Source organism: Dermacentor variabilis, unplaced genomic scaffold (assembly GCF_050947875.1).
Source record: "Dermacentor variabilis isolate Ectoservices unplaced genomic scaffold, ASM5094787v1 scaffold_304, whole genome shotgun sequence".
NCBI lineage: Eukaryota > Metazoa > Arthropoda > Arachnida > Ixodida > Ixodidae > Dermacentor > Dermacentor variabilis.
In genome coordinates, this window is record NW_027460483.1 from 37889 (window position 1) to 54290 (window position 16402).

Here is a 16402-nt window from a genome sequence, read left to right on the forward strand (position 1 = left end):
CTACACGATATTGTACGCGGAATGATGACGCTGGTAAGCGGTATACGTGATGATGCAAAATTTAGTCGCACAAGCTTCTAACCGCTTACTTATCACACCCGCATACAGCTCAATGACAACGCATCAATAAAGTGGCACCTTCTGGGCTGCAATGCGCGCAAAATGTGGCGCTCGCCCTCTTGTTTTTGTGAGCACTAGCACGCACGCATGCAGCGAACAACCACAAACGGGGTGATCAACGTACACGACGCGTGCGTGTATTGTTCACGGAAAGACTGCCGCGTACGTGCTGTATGCTGTAGCAATACATTCGGCGACTGCACAACATAGCAGCACGATACAGGTGCAGTCGTAAACAGCATATTCTCGCCATCGGCCATACCATGCTGAATACGCCGGTTCTCGTCCGCTCCCCGAAGCTAAGCAGCATTGGGCTCGGTCAGTACTTGGGAGGGAGACCACCTGGGAACACCGAGTGCTGATGGCACCGTTCTTTTTGCTTTTTTATTGCGTGCTTCTGTGACGTCTCGTTCTTTTTTTTCATTTGCACAACGTGTGGGTGGTTGCATTTACTGTAACTTACGTTCAACTGGAGCCTGCTGGTAGAGCCAACGCCGAATTGTAACGCCAACAATATTCAGGCCACTACACGATATTGTACGCGGAATTATGACGGTGGTAAGCGGTATACGTAATGATGCAAAATTTAGTCGCACAAGCTTCTAACCGCTTACTTATCACACCCGCATACAGCTCAATGACAACGCATCAATAAAGTGGCACCTTGTGGGCTGCAACGCGCGCAAAATGTGGCGCTCGCCCTCTTGTTTTTGTGAGCACTAGCACGCACGCATGCAGCGAACAACCACAAACGGAGTGATCAACGAACACGACGCGTGCGTGTATTGTTCACGGAAAGACTGCCGCGTACGTGCTGTATGCTGTAGCAATACATTCGGCGACTGCACAGCATAGCAGCACGATACAGGTGCAGTCGTAAACAGCGCATTCTCGCCATCGGCCATACCATGCTAAATACGCCGGTTCTCGTCGGATCCCCGAAGCTAAGCAGCATTGGGCTCGGTCAGTACTTAGGAGGGAGACCACCTGGGAACACCGAGTGCTGACGGCACCGCTCTTTTTGCTTTTTTATTGCGTGCTTCTGTGACGTTTTGTTTTTTTTTTCATTTGCACAACGTGTGGGTGGTTGCATTTACTGTAACTTAGGTTCTACTGGAGCCTGCTGGTAGAGCCAACGCCGAAGTGTAACACCAACAATATTCAGGCCACTACACGATATTGTAGGCGGAATGATGACGGTGGTAAGCTGTATACGTAATGATGCAAAATTTAGTCGCACAAGCTTCTAACCGCTTACTTATCACACCCGCATACAGCTCAATGACAACGCATCAATAAAGTGGCACCTTGTGGGCTGCAACGCGCGCAAAATGTGGCGCTCGCCCTCTTGTTTTTGTGAGCACTAGCACGCACGCATGCAGCGAACAACCACAAACGGAGTGATCAACGTACACGACGCGTGCGTGTATTGTTCACGGAAAGACTGCCGCGTACGTGCTGTATGCTGTAGCAATACATTCGGCGACTGCACAACATAGCAGCACGATACAGGTGCAGTCGTAAACAGCACATTCTCGCCATCGGCCATATCATGCTGAATACGCCGGTTCTCGTCGGATGCCCGAAGCTAAGCAGCATTGGGCTCGGTCAGTACTTGGGAGGGAGACCACCTGGGAACACCGAGTGCTGATGGCACGTTCTTTTCGCTTTTTTATTGCGTGCTTCTGTGACGTCTTGTTTTTTTTTTCATTTGCACAACGTGTGGGTGGTTGCATTTACTGTAACTTACGTTCAACTGGAGCCTGCTGGTAGAGCCAACGCCGAATTGTAACGCCAACAATATTCAGGCCACTACACGATATTGTAGGCGGAATGATGACGGCGGTAAGCGGTATACGTAATGATGCAAAATTTAGTCGCACAAGCTTCTAACCGCTTACTTATCACACCCGCATACAGCTCAATGACAACGCATCAATAAAGTGGCACCTTGTGGGCTGCAACGCCCGCAAAATGTTGCGCTCGCCCTCTTGTTTTTGAGAGCACTAGCACGCACGCATGCAGCGAACAACCACAAACGGAGTGATCAACGTACACGACGCGTGCGTGTATTGTTCACGGAAAGACTGCCGCGTACGTGCTGTATGCTGTAGCAATACCTTCGGCGACTGCACAACATAGCAGCACGATACAGGTGCAGTCGTAAACAGCACATTCTCGCCATCGGCCATATCATGCTCAATACGCCGGTTCTCTTCGAATCCCCGAAGCTAAGCAGCATTGGGCTCGGTCACTACTTGGGAGGGAGACCGCCTGGGAACACCGAGTGCTGATGGCACCGTTCTTTTCGCTTTTTTATTGCGTGCTTCTGTGACGTCTTGTTTTTTTTTCATTTGCACAACGTGTGGGTGGTTGCATTTACTGTAACTTACGTTCAACTGGAGCCTGCTGGTAGAGCCAACGCCGAATTGTAACGCCAACAATATTCAGGCCACTACACGATATTGTACGCGGAATGATGACGGTGGTAAGCGGTATACGTAATGATGCAAAATTTAGTCGCACAAGCTTCTAACCGCTTACTTATCACACCCGCATACTGCTCAATGACAACGCATCAATAAATGGCACCTTGTGGGCTGCAACGCGCGCAAAATGTGGCGCTCGCCCTCTTGTTTTTGTGAGCACTAGCACGCACGCATGCAGCGAACAACCACAAACGGAGTGATCAACCTACACGACGCGTGCGTGTATTGTTCACTGAAAGACTGCCGCGTACGTGCTGTATGCTGTAGCAATACATTCGGCGACTGCACAACATAGCAGCACGATACAGGTGCAGTCGTAAACAGCACATTCTCCCCATCGGCCATACCATGCTGAATACGCCGGTTCTCGTCCGATCCCCGAAGCTAAGCAGCATTGGGCTCGGTCAGTACTTGGGAGGGAGACCACCTGGGAACACCGAGTGCTGATGGCACCGTTCTTTTTGCTTTTTTATTGCGTGCTTCTGTGACGTCTCGTTTTTTTTTTCATTTGCACAACGTGTGGGTGGTTGCATTTACTGTAACTTACGTTCAACTGGAGCCTGCTGGTAGAGCCAACGCCGAATTGTAACGCCAACAATATTCAGGCCACTACACGATATTGTACGCGGAATTATGACGGTGGTAAGCGGTATACGTAATGATGCAAAATTTAGTCGCACAAGCTTCTAACCGCTTACTTATCACACCCGCATACAGCTCAATGACAACGCATCAATAAAGTGGCACCTTGTGGGCTGCAACGCGCGCAAAATGTGGCGCTCGCCCTCTTGTTTTTGTGAGCACTAGCACGCACGCATGCAGCGAACAACCACAAACGGAGTGATCAACGAACACGACGCGTGCGTGTATTGTTCACGGAAAGACTGCCGCGTACGTGCTGTATGCTGTAGCAATACATTCGGCGACTGCACAGCATAGCAGCACGATACAGGTGCAGTCGTAAACAGCGCATTCTCGCCATCGGCCATACCATGCTCAATACGCCGGTTCTCGTCGGATCCCCGAAGCTAAGCAGCATTGGGCTCGGTCAGTACTTAGGAGGGAGACCACCTGGGAACACCGAGTGCTGACGGCACCGCTCTTTTTGCTTTTTTATTGCGTGCTTCTGTGACGTTTTGTTTTTTTTTCATTTGCACAACGTGTGGGTGGTTGCATTTACTGTAACTTAGGTTCTACTGGAGCCTGCTGGTAGAGCCAACGCCGAAGTGTAACACCAACAATATTCAGGCCACTACACGATATTGTAGGCGGAATGATGACGGTGGTAAGCGGTATACGTAATGATGCAAAATTTAGTCGCACAAGCTTCTAACCGCTTACTTATCACACCCGCATACAGCTCAATGACAACGCATCAATAAAGTGGCACCTTGTGGGCTGCAACGCGCGCAAAATGTGGCGCTCGCCCTCTTGTTTTTGTGAGCACTAGCACGCACGCATGCAGCGAACAACCACAAACGGAGTGATCAACGTACACGACGCGTGCGTGTATTGTTCACGGAAAGACTGCCGCGTACGTGCTGTATGCTGTAGCAATACATTCGGCGACTGCACAACATAGCAGCACGATACAGGTGCAGTCGTAAACAGCACATTCTCGCCATCGGCCATATCATGCTGAATACGCCGGTTCTCGTCGGATCCCCGAAGCTAAGCAGCATTGGGCTCGGTCAGTACTTGGGAGGGAGACCACCTGGGAACACCGAGTGCTGATGGCACGTTCTTTTCGCTTTTTTATTGCGTGCTTCTGTGACGTCTTGTTTTTTTTTTCATTTGCACAACGTGTGGGTGGTTGCATTTACTGTAACTTACGTTCAACTGGAGCCTGCTGATAGAGCCAACGCGGAATTGTAACGCCAACAATATTCAGGCCACTACACGATATTGTAGGCGGAATGATGACGGCGGTAAGCGGTATACGTAATGATGCAAAATTTAGTCGCACAAGCTTCTAACCGCTTACTTATCACACCCGCATACAGCTCAATGACAACGCATCAATAAAGTGGCACCTTGTGGGCCGCAACGCCCGCAAAATGTTGCGCTCGCCCTCTTGTTTTTGAGAGCACGAGCACGCACGCATGCAGCGAACAACCACAAACGGAGTGATCAACGTACACGACGCGTGCGTGTATTGTTCACGGAAAGACTGCCGCGTACGTGCTGTATGCTGTAGCAATACCTTCGGCGACTGCACAACATAGCAGCATGATACAGGTGCAGTCGTAAACAGCACATTCTCGCCATCGGCCATATCATGCTCAATACGCCGGTTCTCTTCGAATCCCCGAAGCTAAGCAGCATTGGGCTCGGTCACTACTTGGGAGGGAGACCGCCTGGGAACACCGAGTGCTGATGGCACCGTTCTTTTCGCTTTTTTATTGCGTGCTTCTGTGACGTCTTGTTTTTTTTTCATTTGCACAACGTGTGGGTGGTTGCATTTACTGTAACTTACGTTCAACTGGAGCCTGCTGGTAGAGCCAACGCCGAATTGTAACGCCAACAATATTCAGGCCACTACACGATATTGTAGGCGGAATGATGACGGTGGTAACCGGTATACGTAATGATGCAAAATTTAGTCGCAGAAGCTTCTAACCGCTTACTTATCACACCCGCATACAGCTCAATGACAACGCATCAATAAAGTGGCACTTTGTGGGATGCAACGCGCGCAAAATGTGGCGCTCGCCCTCTTGTTTTTGAGAGCACTAGCACGCACGCATGCAGCGAACAACCACAAACGCAGTGATCAACGTACACGACGCGTGCGTGTATTGTTCACGGAAAGACTGCCGCGTACGTGCTGTATGCTGTAGCAATACATTCGGCGACTGCACAACATAGCAGCACGATACAGGTGCAGTCGTAAACAGCACATTCTCGCCGTCGGCCATACCATGCTGAATACGCCGGTTCTCGTCCGATCCCCGAAGCTAAGCAGCATTGGGCTCGGTCAGTACTTGGGAGGGAGACCACCTGGGAACACCGAGTGCTGATGGCACCGTTCTTTTCGCTTTTTTATTGCGTGCTTCTGTGACGTCTTGTTTTTTTTTTCATTTGCACAACGTGTGGGTGGTTGCATTTGCTGTAACTTACGTTCAACTGGAGCCTGCTTGTAGAGCCGACGCCGAAGTGTAACACCAACAATATTCAGGCCACTACACGGTATTGTACGCGGAATGATGACGGTGGTAAGCGGTATACGTAATGATGCAAAATTTAGTCGCACAAGCTTCTAACCGCTTACTTATCACACCCGCATACTGCTCAATGACAACGCATCAATAAATGGCACCTTGTGGGCTGCAACGCGCGCAAAATGTGGCGCTCGCCCTCTTGTTTTTGTGAGCACTAGCACGCACGCATGCAGCGAACAACCACAAACGGAGTGACCAACCTACACGACGCGTGCGTGTATTGTTCACTGAAAGACTGCCGCGTACGTGCTGTACGCTGTAGCAATACATTCGGCGACTGCACAACATAGCAGCACGATACAGGTGCAGTCGTAAACAGCACATTCTCCCCATCGGCCATACCATGCTGAATACGCCGGTTCTCGTCCGATCCCCGAAGCTAAGCAGCATTGGGCTCGGTCAGTACTTGGGAGGGAGACCACCTGGGAACACCGAGTGCTGATGGCACCGTTCTTTTCGCTTTTTTATTGCGTGCTTCTGTGACGTCCTGTTTTTTCTTTTTTTTCATTTGCACAACGTGTGGGTGGTTGCATTTACTGTAACTTACGTTCAACTGGAGCCTGCTGGTAGAGCCAACGCCGAAGTGTAACACCAACAATATTCACGACACTACACGATATTGTACGCGGAATGATGACGGGGGTAAGCGGTATACGTAATGATGCAAAATTTGGTCGCACAAGCTTCTAACCGCTTACTTATCACACCCGCATACAGCTCAATGACAACGCATCAATAAAGTGGCACCCTGTGGGCTGCAACGCGCGCGAAATGTGTCGCTCGGCCTCTTGTTTTTGTGAGCACTAGCACGCACGCATGCAGCGAACAACCACAAACGGAGTGATCAACGTACACGACGCGTGCGTGTATTGTTCACGGAAAGACTGCCGCGTACGTGCTGTATGCTGTAGCAATACATTCGGCGACTGCACAACATAGCAACACGATACAGGTGTAGTCGTAAACAGCACATTCTCGCCATCGGCCATACGATGCTGAATGCGCCGGTTCTCGTCCGATCCCCGAAGCTCAGCAGCATTGGGCTCGGTCAGTACTTGGCAGGGAGACCACCTGGGAACACCGAGTGCTGATGGCACCGTTCTTTTTGCTTTTTTATTGCGTGCTTCTGTGACGTCTTGTTTTTTTTTTCATTTGCACAACGTGTGGGTGGTTGCATTTACTGTAACTTACGTTCAACTGGAGCCTGCTAGTAGAGCCATCGCCGAAGTGTAACGCCAACAATATTCAGGCCACTACACGATATTGTAGGAGGAATGATGACGGTGGTAAGCGGTATACGTAATGATGGAAAATTTAGTCGCACAAGCTTCTAACCGCTTACTTATCACACCCGCATACAGCTCAATGACAACGCATCAATAAAGTGGCACCTTGTGGGCTGCAACGCGCGCAAAATGTGGCGCTCGCCCTCTTGTTTTTGTGAGCATTAGCACGCACGTATGCAGCGAACAACCACAAACGGAGTGATCAACGTACACTACGCGTGCGTGTATTGTTCACGGAAAGACTGCCGCGTACGTGCTGTATGCTGTAGCAATACATTGGGCGACTGCACAACATAGCAGCACGATACAGGTGCAATCGTAAACAGCACATTCTCGCCATCGGCCATATCATGCTGAATACGCCGGTTCTCGTCGGATCCCCGAAGCTAAGCAGCATTGGGCTCGGTCAGTACTTGGGAGGAAGACCACCTAGGAACACCGAGTGCTGATGGCACCGTTCTTTTTGCTTTTTTATTGCGCGCTTCTGTGACGTCTTGTTTTTTTTTTTTCATTTGCACAACGTGTGGGTGGTTGCATTTACTGTAACTTACGTTCAACTGGAGCCTGCTGGTAGAGCCAACGCCGAAGTGTAACACCAACAATATTCAGGCCACTGCACGATATTGTTGGCGGAATGATGACGGTGGTAAGCGGTATACGTAATGATGCAAAATTTAGTCGCACAAGCTTCTAACCGCTTACTTATCGCACCCGAATACAGCTCAATGACAACGCATCAATAAAGTGGCACCTTGTGTGCTGCAACGCGCGCAAAATGTGGCGCTCGCCCTCTCGTTTTTGTGAGTACTAGCACGCACGCATGCAGCGAACAACCACAAACGGAGTGATCAACGTACACGACGCGTGCGTGTATTGTTCACGGAAAGACTGCCGCGTACGTGCTGTATGCTGTAGCAATACATTCGGCGACTGCACAACATAGCAACACGATACAGGTGTAGTCGTAAACATCACATTCTCGCCATCGGCCATACGATGCTGAATGCGCCGGTTCTCGTCCGATCCCCGAAGCTAAGCAGCATTGGGCTCGGTCAGTACTTGGCAGGGAGACCACCTGGGAACACCGAGTGCTGATGGCACCGTTCTTTTTGCTTTTTTATTGCGTGCTTCTGTGACGTCTTGTTTTTTTTTTCATTTGCACAACGTGTGGGTGGTTGCATTTACTGTAACTTACGTTCAACTGGAGCCTGCTGGTGGAGCCAACGCCGAAGTGTAACACCAACAATATTCAGGCCACTACACGATATTGTACGCGGAATGATGACGGTGGTAAGCGGTATACGTAATGATGCAAAATTTAGTCGCACAAGCTTCTAACCGCTTACTTATCACACCCGCATACAGCTCAATGACAACGCATCAATAAAGTGGCACCTTGTGGGCTGCAACGCGCGCAAAATGTGGCGCTCGCCCTCTTGTTTTTGTGAGCACTAGGACGCACGCATGCAGCGAACAACCACAAACGGAGTGATCAACGTACACGACGCGTGCCTGTATTGTTCACGGAAAGACTGCCACGTACGTGCTGTATGCTGTAGCAATACATTCGGCGACTGCACAACATAGCAGCACGATACAGGTGCAGTCGTAAACAGCACACTCTCGCCATCGGCCATACCATGCTGAATACGCCGGTTCTCGTCCGATCCCCGTAGCTAAGCAGCATTCGGCTCGGTCAGTACTTGGCAGGGAGACCACCTGGGAACACCGAGTGCTGATGGCACCGTTCTTTTTGCTTTTTTATTGCGTGCTTCTGTGACGTCTTGTTTTTTTTTCTTTTTCATTTGCACAACGTGTGGGTGGTTGCATTTACTGTAACTTACGTTCAACTGGAGCCTGCTGGTAGAGCCAACGCCGAAGTGTAACACCAACAATATTCAGGCCACTACACGATATTGTACGCGGAATGATGACGGTGGTAAGCGGTATACGTAATGATGCAAAATTTAGTCGCACAAGCTTCTAACCGCTTACTTATCACACCCGCATACAGCTCAATGACAACGCATCAATAAAGTGGCACCTTGTGGGCTGCAACGCGCGCAAAATGTGGCGCTCGCCCTCTTGTTTTTGTGAGCACTAGGACGCACGCATGCAGCGAACAACTACAAACGGAGTGATCAACGTACACGACGCGTGCGTGTATTGTTCACCGAAAGACTGCCGCGTACGTGCTGTATGATGTAGCAATACATTAGGCGACTGCACAACATAGCAGCACGATACAGGTGCAGTCGTAAACAGCACATTCTCGCCATCGGCCATACCATGCTGAATACGCCGGTTCTCGTCCGATCCCCGAAGCTAAGCAGCATTGGGCTCGGTCAGTACTTGGCAGGGAGACCACCTGGGAACACCGAGTGCTGATGGCACCGTTCTTTTTGCTTTTTTTTGCGTGCTTCTGTGACGTCTTGTTTTTTTTTTTCATTTGCACAACGTGTGGGTGGTTGCATTTACTGTAACTTACGTTCAACTGAAGCCTGCTGGTAGAGCCAACGCCGAAGTGTAACACCAACAATATTCAGGCCACTACACGATATTGTACGCGGAATGATGACGGTGGTAAGCGGTATACGTAATGATGCAAAATTTAGTCGCACAAGCTTCTAACCGCTTACTTATCACACCCGCATACAGCTCAATGACAACGCATCAATAAAACGGCACCTTGTGGGCTGCAACGCGCGCAATATGTGGCGCTCGCCCTCTTGTTTTTGTGAGCACTAGGACGCACGCATGCAGCGAACAACCACAAACGGAGTGATCAACGTACACGACGCGTGCGTGTATTGTTCACGGAAAGACTGCCGCGTACGTGCTGTATGCTGTAGCAATACATTGGGCGACTGCACAAGATAGCAGCACGATACAGGTGCAGTCGTAATCAGCACATTCTCGCCATCGGCCATATCATGCTGAATACGCCGGTTCTCGTCGGATCCCCGAAGCTAAGCAGCATTGGGCTCGGTCAGTACTTGGGAGGAAGACCACGTAGGAACACCGAGTGCTGATGGCACCGTTCTTTTTGCTTTTTTATTGCGTGCTTCTGTGACGTCTTGTTTTTTTTTTTCATTTGCACAACGTGTGGGTGGTTGCATTTACTGTAACTTACGTTCAACTGGAGCCTGCTGGTAGAGCCAACGCCGAAGTGTAACACCAACAATATTCAGGCCACTACACGATATTGTACGCGGAATGATGACGGTGGTAAGCGGTATACGTAATGATGCAAAATTTAGTCGCACAAGCTTCTAACCGCTTACTTATCACACCCGCATACAGCTCAATGACAACGCATCAATAAAGTGGCACCTTGTGGGCTGCAACGCGCGCAAAATGTGGCGCTCGCCCTCTTGTTTTTGTGAGCACTAGGACGCACGCATGCAGCGAACAACCACAAACGGAGTGATCAACGTACACGACGCGTGCCTGTATTGTTCACGGAAAGACTGCCGCGTACGTGCTGTATGCTGTAGCAATACATTCGGCGACTGCACAACATAGCAGCACGATACAGGTGCAGTCGTAAACAGCACATTCTCGCCATCGGCCATACCATGCTGAATACGCCGGTTCTCGTCCGATCCCCGTAGCTAAGCAGCATTGGGCTCGGTCAGTACTTGGGAGGGAGACCGCCTGGGAACACCGAGTGCTGATGGCACCGTTCTTTTTGCTTTTTTATTCCGTGCTTCTGTGACGTCTTGTTTTTTTTTTCTTTTTCATTTGCACAACGTGTGGGTGGTTGCATTTACTGTAACTTACGTTCAACTGGAGCCTGCTGGTAGAGCCAACGCCGAAGTGTAACATCAACAATATTCAGGCCACTACACGATATTGTACGCGGAATGATGACGGTGGTAAGCGGTATACGTAATGATGCAAAATTTAGTCGCACACGCTTCTAACCGCTTACTTATCACAACCGCATACAGCTCAATGACAACGCATCAATAAAGTGGCACCTTGTGGGCTGCAACGGGCGCAAAATGTGGCGCTCGCCCTCTTGTTTTTGTGAGCACTAGCACGCACGCATGCAGCGAACAACCACAAACGGAGTGATCAACGTACACGACGCGTGCGTGTATTGTACACGGAAAGACTACCGCGTACGTGCTGTATGCTGTAGCAATACATTCGGCGACTGCACAACATAGCAGCACGATACAGGTGCAGTCGTAAACAGCACATTCTCGCCATCGGCCATACCATGCTGAATGCGCCGGTTCTCGTCCGATCCCCGAAGCTAAGCAGCATTGGGCTCGGTCAGTACTTGGCAGGGAGACCACCTGGGACCACCGAGTGCTGATGGCACCGTTCTTTTTGCTTTTTTATTGCGTGCTTCTGTGACGTCTTGTTTTTTTTTTCTTTTTCATTTGTCCAACGTGTGGGTGGTTGCATTTACTGTAACTTACGTTCAACTGGAGCCTGCTGGTAGAGCCAACGCCGAAGTGTAACATCAACAATATTCAGGCCACTACACGATACTGTACGCGGAATGATGACGGTGGTAAGCGGTATACGTAATGATGCAAAATTTAGTCGCACGAGCTTTTAACCGCTTACTTATCACACCCGCATACAGCTCAATGACAACGCATCAATAAAGTGGCACCTTGTGGTCTGCAACGCGCGCGAAATGTGGCGGTGGCCCTCTTGTTTTTGTTAGCACTAGCACGCACGCATGCAGCGAACAACCACAAACGGAGTGATCAACGTACACGACGCGTGCGTGTATTGTTCACGGAAAGACTGCCGCGTACGTGCTGTATGCTGTAGCAATACATTCGGCGACTGCACAACATAGCAGCACGATACAGGTGTAGTCGTAAACAGCACATTCTCGCCATCGGCCATACGATGCTGAATGCGCCGGTTCTCGTCCGATCCCCGAAGCTAAGCAGCATTGGGCTCGGTCAGTACTTGGCAGGGAGACCACCTGGGAACACCGAGTGCTGATGGCACCGTTCTTTTTGCTTTTTTGTTGCGTGCTTCTGTGACGTCTTGTTTTTTTTTTCATTTGCACAACGTGTGGGTGGTTGCATTTACTGTAACTTACGTTCAACTGGAGCCTGCTGGTAGAGCCAACGCCGAAGTGTATCACCAACAATATTCAGGCCACTACACGATATTGTACGCGGAATGATGACGGTGGTAAGCGGTACACGTAATGATGCAAAATTTAGTCGCACAAGCTTCTAACCGCTTACTCATCACAACCGCATACAGCTCAATGACAACACATCAATAAAGTGGCACCTTGTGGGCTGCAACGGGCGCAAAATGTGGCGCTCGCCCTCTTGTTTTTGTGAGCACTAGCACGCACGCATGCAGCGAACAACCACAAACGGAGTGATCAACGTACAGGGCGCGTGCGTGTATTGTACACGGAAAGACTGCCGCGTACGTGCTGTATGCTGTAGCAATACATTCGGCGACTGCACAGCATAGCAGCACGATACAGGTGCAGTCGTAAACAGCACATTCTCGCCATCGGCCATACCATGCTGAATGCGCCGGTTCTCGTCCGATCCCTGAAGCTAAGCAGCATTGGGCTCGGTCAGTACTTGGCAGGGAGACCACCTGGGAAGACCGAGTGCTGATGGCACCGTTCTTTTTGCTCTTTTATTGCATGCTTCTGTGACGTCTTGTTGTTTTCTTCTTTTTCATTTGTCCAACGTGTGGGTGGTTGCATTTACTGTAACTTACGTTCAACTGGAGCCTGCTGGTAGAGCCAACGCCGAAGTGTAACACCAACAATATTCAGGCCACTACACGATATTGTACGCGGAATGATGACGGTGGTAAGCGGTATACGTAATGATGCAAAATTTAGTCGCACAAGCTTCTAACCGCTTACTTATCACAGCCGCATACAGCTCAATGACAACGTATCAATAAAGTGGCACCTTGTGGGCTGCAACGCGCGCAAAATGTTGCGCTCGCCCTCTTGTTTTTGTGAACACTAGGACGCACGCATGCAGCGAACAACCACAAACGGAGTGATCAACGTACACGACGCGTGCTTGTATTGTTCACCGAAAGACTGCCGCGTACGTGCTGTATGCTGTAGCAATACATTAGGCGACTGCACAACATAGCAGCACGATACAGGTGCAGTCGTAAACAGCACATTCTCGCCATCGGCCAGACCATGCTGAATACGCCGGTTCTCGTCCGATCCCCGAAGCTAAGCAGCATTGGGCTCGGTCAGTACTTGGGAGGGAGACCACCTGGGAACACCGAGTGCTGATGGCACCGTTCTTTTTGCTTTTTTATTGCGTGCTTCTGTGACGTCTTGTTTTTTTTTCATTTGCACAACGTGTGGGTGGTTGCATATACTGTAACTTACGTTCAACTGGAGCCTGCTGGTAGAGCCAACGCCGAAGTGTAACACCAACAATATTCAGGCCACTACACGATATTGTACGCGGAATGATGACGGTGGTAAGCTGTATACGTAATGATGCAAAATTTAGTCGCACAAGCTTCTAACCGCTTACTTATCACACCCGCATACAGCTCAATGACAACGCATCAATAAAGTGGCACCTTGTGGGCTGCAACGCGCGCAAAATGTGGCGCTCGCCCTCTTGTTTTTGTGAGCACTAGCACGCACGCATGCAGCGAACAACCACAAACGGAGTGATCAACGTACACGACGCGTGCGTGTATTGTTCACGGAAAGACTGCCGCGTACGTGCTGTATGCTTTAGCAATACAGTCGGCGACTGCACAACATAGCAGCACGATACAGGTGCAGTCGTAAACAGCACAGTCTCGCCATCGGCCATACCATGCTCAATGCGCCGGTTCTCGTCCGATCCCCGAAGCTAAGCAGCATTGGGCTCGGTCAGAACTTGGCAGGGAGACCACCTGGGAACACCGAGTGCTGATGGCACCGTTCTTTTTGCTTTTTTATTGCGTGCTTCTGTGACGTCTTGTTTTTTTTTTCTTTTTCATTTGCACAACGTGTGGGTGGTTGCATTTACTGTAACTTACGTTCAACTGGAGCCTGCTGGTAGAGCCAACGCCGAAGTGTAACATCAACAATATTCAGGCCACTACACGATATTGTACGCGGAATGATGACGGTGGTAAGCGGTATACGTAATGATGCAAAATTTAGTCGCACAAGCTTCTAACCGCTTACTTATCACAACCGCATACAGCTCAATGACAACGCATCAATAAAGTGGCGCCTTGTGGGCTGCAACGGGCGCAAAATGTGGCGCTCGCCCTCTTGTTTTTGTGAGCACTAGCACGCACGCATGCAGCGAACAACCACAAACGGAGTGATCAACGTACACGACGCGTGCGTGTATTGTTCACCGAAAGACTGCCGCGTACGTGCTGTATGCTGTAGCAATACATTAGGCGACTGCACAACATAGCAGCACGGCACAGGTGCAGTCGTAAACAGCACATTCTCGCCATCGGCCAGACCATGCTGAATACGCCGGTTCTCGTCCGATCCCCGAAGCTAAGCAGCATTGGGCTCGGTCAGTACTTGGGAGGGAGACCACCTGGGAACACCGAGTGCTGATGGAACCGTTCTTTTTGCTTTTTTATTGCGTGCTTCGGTGACGTCTTGTTTTTTTTTTTCATTTGCACAACGTTTGGGTGGTTGCATATACTGTAACTTACGTTCAACTGGAGCCTGCTGGTAGAGCCAACGCCGATGTGTAACACCAACAATATTCAGGTCACTACACGATATTGTACGCGGAATGATGACGGTGGTAAGCGGTATACGTAATGATGCAAAATTTAGTCGCACAAGCTTCTAACCGCTTACTTATCACACCCGCATACAGCTCAATGACAACGCATCAATAAAGTGGCACCTTGTGGGCTGCAACGCGCGCAAAATGTGGCGCTCGCCTTCTTGTTTTTGTGAGCACTAGGACGCACGCATGCAGCGAACAACCACCAACGGAGTGATCAACGTACACGACGCGTGCTTGTATTGTTCACCGAAAGACTGCCGCGTACGTGCTGTATGCTGTAGCAATACATTAGGCGACTGCACAACATAGCAGCACGATACAGGTGCAGTCGTAAACAGCACATTCTCGCCATCGGCCAGACCATGCTGAATACGCCGGTTCTCGTCCGATCCCCGAAGCTAAGCAGCATTGGGCTCGGTCAGTACTTGGGAGGGAGACCACCTGGGAACACCGAGTGCTGATGGCACCGTTCTTTTTGCTTTTTTATTGCGTGCTTCTGTGACGTCTTGTTTTTTTTTTTCATTTGCACAACGTGTGGGTGGTTGCATATACTGTAACTTACGTTCAACTGGAGCCTGCTGGTAGAGCCAATGCCGAAGTGTAACACCAACAATATTCAGGCCACTACACGATATTGTACGCGGAATGATGACGGTTGTAAGCGGTATACGTAATGATGCAAAATTTAGTCGCACAAGCTTCTAACCGCTTACTTATCACACCCGCATACAGCTCAATGACAACGCATCAATAAAGTGGCACCTTGTGGGCTGCAACGCGCGCAAAATGTGGCGCTCGCCCTCTTGTTTTTGTGAGCACTAGCACGCACGCATGCAGCGAACAACCACAAACGGAGTGATGAACGTACACGACGCGTGCGTGTATTGTTCACGGAAAGACTGCCGCGTACGTGCTGTATGCTTTAGCAATACATTCGGCGACTGCACAACATAGCAGCACGATACAGGTGCAGTCGTAAACAGCACATTCTCGCCATCGGCCATACCATGCTCAATGCGCCGGTTCTCGTCCGATCCCCGAAGCTAAGCAGCATTGGGCTCGGTCAGAACTTGGCAGGGAGACCACCTGGGAACACCGAGTGCTGATGGCACCGTTCTTTTTGCTTTTTTATTGCGTGCTTCTGTGACGTCTTGTTTTTTTTTTCTTTTTCATTTGCACAACGTGTGGGTGGTTGCATTTACTGTAACTTACGTTCAACTGGAGCCTGCTGGTAGAGCCAACGCCGAAGTGTAACATCAACAATATTCAGGCCACTACACGATATTGTACGCGGAATGATGACGGTGGTAAGCGGTATACGTAATGATGCAAAATTTAGTCGCACAAGCTTCTAACCGCTTACTTATCAGCCCCGCATACAGCTCAATGACAACGCATCAATAAAGTGGCACCTTGTGGGCTGCAACGCGCGCAAAATGTGGCGCTCGCCCTCTTGTTTTTGTGAGCACTAGCACGCACGCATGCCGCGAACAACCACAAACGGAGTGATCAACGTACACGACGCGTGCGTGTATTGT

At 50.0% G+C, this 16402-nt stretch overlaps 6 non-coding genes and 19 pseudogenes across 6 annotated transcripts; all 25 read left to right on the plus strand.

Annotated features, from left to right (window-relative positions):
- Positions 1-368: 368 nt before the first annotated feature.
- On the plus strand, positions 369-487 carry LOC142568879 (5S ribosomal RNA; annotated as a pseudogene).
- A 526-nt stretch (positions 488-1013) lies between these two features.
- On the plus strand, positions 1014-1132 carry LOC142568813 (5S ribosomal RNA; annotated as a pseudogene).
- A 525-nt stretch (positions 1133-1657) lies between these two features.
- On the plus strand, positions 1658-1776 carry LOC142568823 (5S ribosomal RNA; annotated as a pseudogene).
- Positions 1777-2300: 524 nt separating this feature from the next.
- Positions 2301-2419, plus strand: LOC142568857 (5S ribosomal RNA; annotated as a pseudogene).
- Positions 2420-2942: 523 nt separating this feature from the next.
- On the plus strand, positions 2943-3061 carry LOC142568884 (5S ribosomal RNA; annotated as a pseudogene).
- A 525-nt stretch (positions 3062-3586) lies between these two features.
- LOC142568821 (5S ribosomal RNA) lies at positions 3587-3705 on the plus strand (annotated as a pseudogene).
- A 524-nt stretch (positions 3706-4229) lies between these two features.
- Positions 4230-4348, plus strand: LOC142568898 (5S ribosomal RNA; annotated as a pseudogene).
- A 524-nt stretch (positions 4349-4872) lies between these two features.
- LOC142568858 (5S ribosomal RNA) lies at positions 4873-4991 on the plus strand (annotated as a pseudogene).
- Positions 4992-5515: 524 nt separating this feature from the next.
- Positions 5516-5634, plus strand: LOC142568861 (5S ribosomal RNA). Its single transcript, XR_012825505.1, has one exon. It is a non-coding gene; the product is annotated as a 5S ribosomal RNA (ribosomal RNA).
- Positions 5635-6158: 524 nt separating this feature from the next.
- LOC142568885 (5S ribosomal RNA) lies at positions 6159-6277 on the plus strand (annotated as a pseudogene).
- Positions 6278-6807: 530 nt separating this feature from the next.
- LOC142568822 (5S ribosomal RNA) lies at positions 6808-6926 on the plus strand (annotated as a pseudogene).
- Positions 6927-7451: 525 nt separating this feature from the next.
- LOC142568824 (5S ribosomal RNA) lies at positions 7452-7570 on the plus strand (annotated as a pseudogene).
- A 527-nt stretch (positions 7571-8097) lies between these two features.
- Positions 8098-8216, plus strand: LOC142568907 (5S ribosomal RNA; annotated as a pseudogene).
- A 525-nt stretch (positions 8217-8741) lies between these two features.
- LOC142568812 (5S ribosomal RNA) lies at positions 8742-8860 on the plus strand (annotated as a pseudogene).
- Positions 8861-9390: 530 nt separating this feature from the next.
- LOC142568842 (5S ribosomal RNA) lies at positions 9391-9509 on the plus strand. The gene has a single exon (XR_012825502.1). It is a non-coding gene; the product is annotated as a 5S ribosomal RNA (ribosomal RNA).
- Positions 9510-10034: 525 nt separating this feature from the next.
- On the plus strand, positions 10035-10153 carry LOC142568825 (5S ribosomal RNA; annotated as a pseudogene).
- A 526-nt stretch (positions 10154-10679) lies between these two features.
- Positions 10680-10798, plus strand: LOC142568865 (5S ribosomal RNA). The gene has a single exon (XR_012825509.1). It is a non-coding gene; the product is annotated as a 5S ribosomal RNA (ribosomal RNA).
- Positions 10799-11329: 531 nt separating this feature from the next.
- LOC142568795 (5S ribosomal RNA) lies at positions 11330-11448 on the plus strand (annotated as a pseudogene).
- A 531-nt stretch (positions 11449-11979) lies between these two features.
- Positions 11980-12098, plus strand: LOC142568788 (5S ribosomal RNA; annotated as a pseudogene).
- A 525-nt stretch (positions 12099-12623) lies between these two features.
- Positions 12624-12742, plus strand: LOC142568867 (5S ribosomal RNA). The gene has a single exon (XR_012825511.1). It is a non-coding gene; the product is annotated as a 5S ribosomal RNA (ribosomal RNA).
- Positions 12743-13273: 531 nt separating this feature from the next.
- On the plus strand, positions 13274-13392 carry LOC142568874 (5S ribosomal RNA). The gene has a single exon (XR_012825516.1). It is a non-coding gene; the product is annotated as a 5S ribosomal RNA (ribosomal RNA).
- Positions 13393-13916: 524 nt separating this feature from the next.
- On the plus strand, positions 13917-14035 carry LOC142568826 (5S ribosomal RNA; annotated as a pseudogene).
- A 531-nt stretch (positions 14036-14566) lies between these two features.
- LOC142568802 (5S ribosomal RNA) lies at positions 14567-14685 on the plus strand (annotated as a pseudogene).
- A 526-nt stretch (positions 14686-15211) lies between these two features.
- LOC142568875 (5S ribosomal RNA) lies at positions 15212-15330 on the plus strand. The gene has a single exon (XR_012825517.1). It is a non-coding gene; the product is annotated as a 5S ribosomal RNA (ribosomal RNA).
- A 526-nt stretch (positions 15331-15856) lies between these two features.
- On the plus strand, positions 15857-15975 carry LOC142568828 (5S ribosomal RNA; annotated as a pseudogene).
- Positions 15976-16402: the final 427 nt, after the last annotated feature.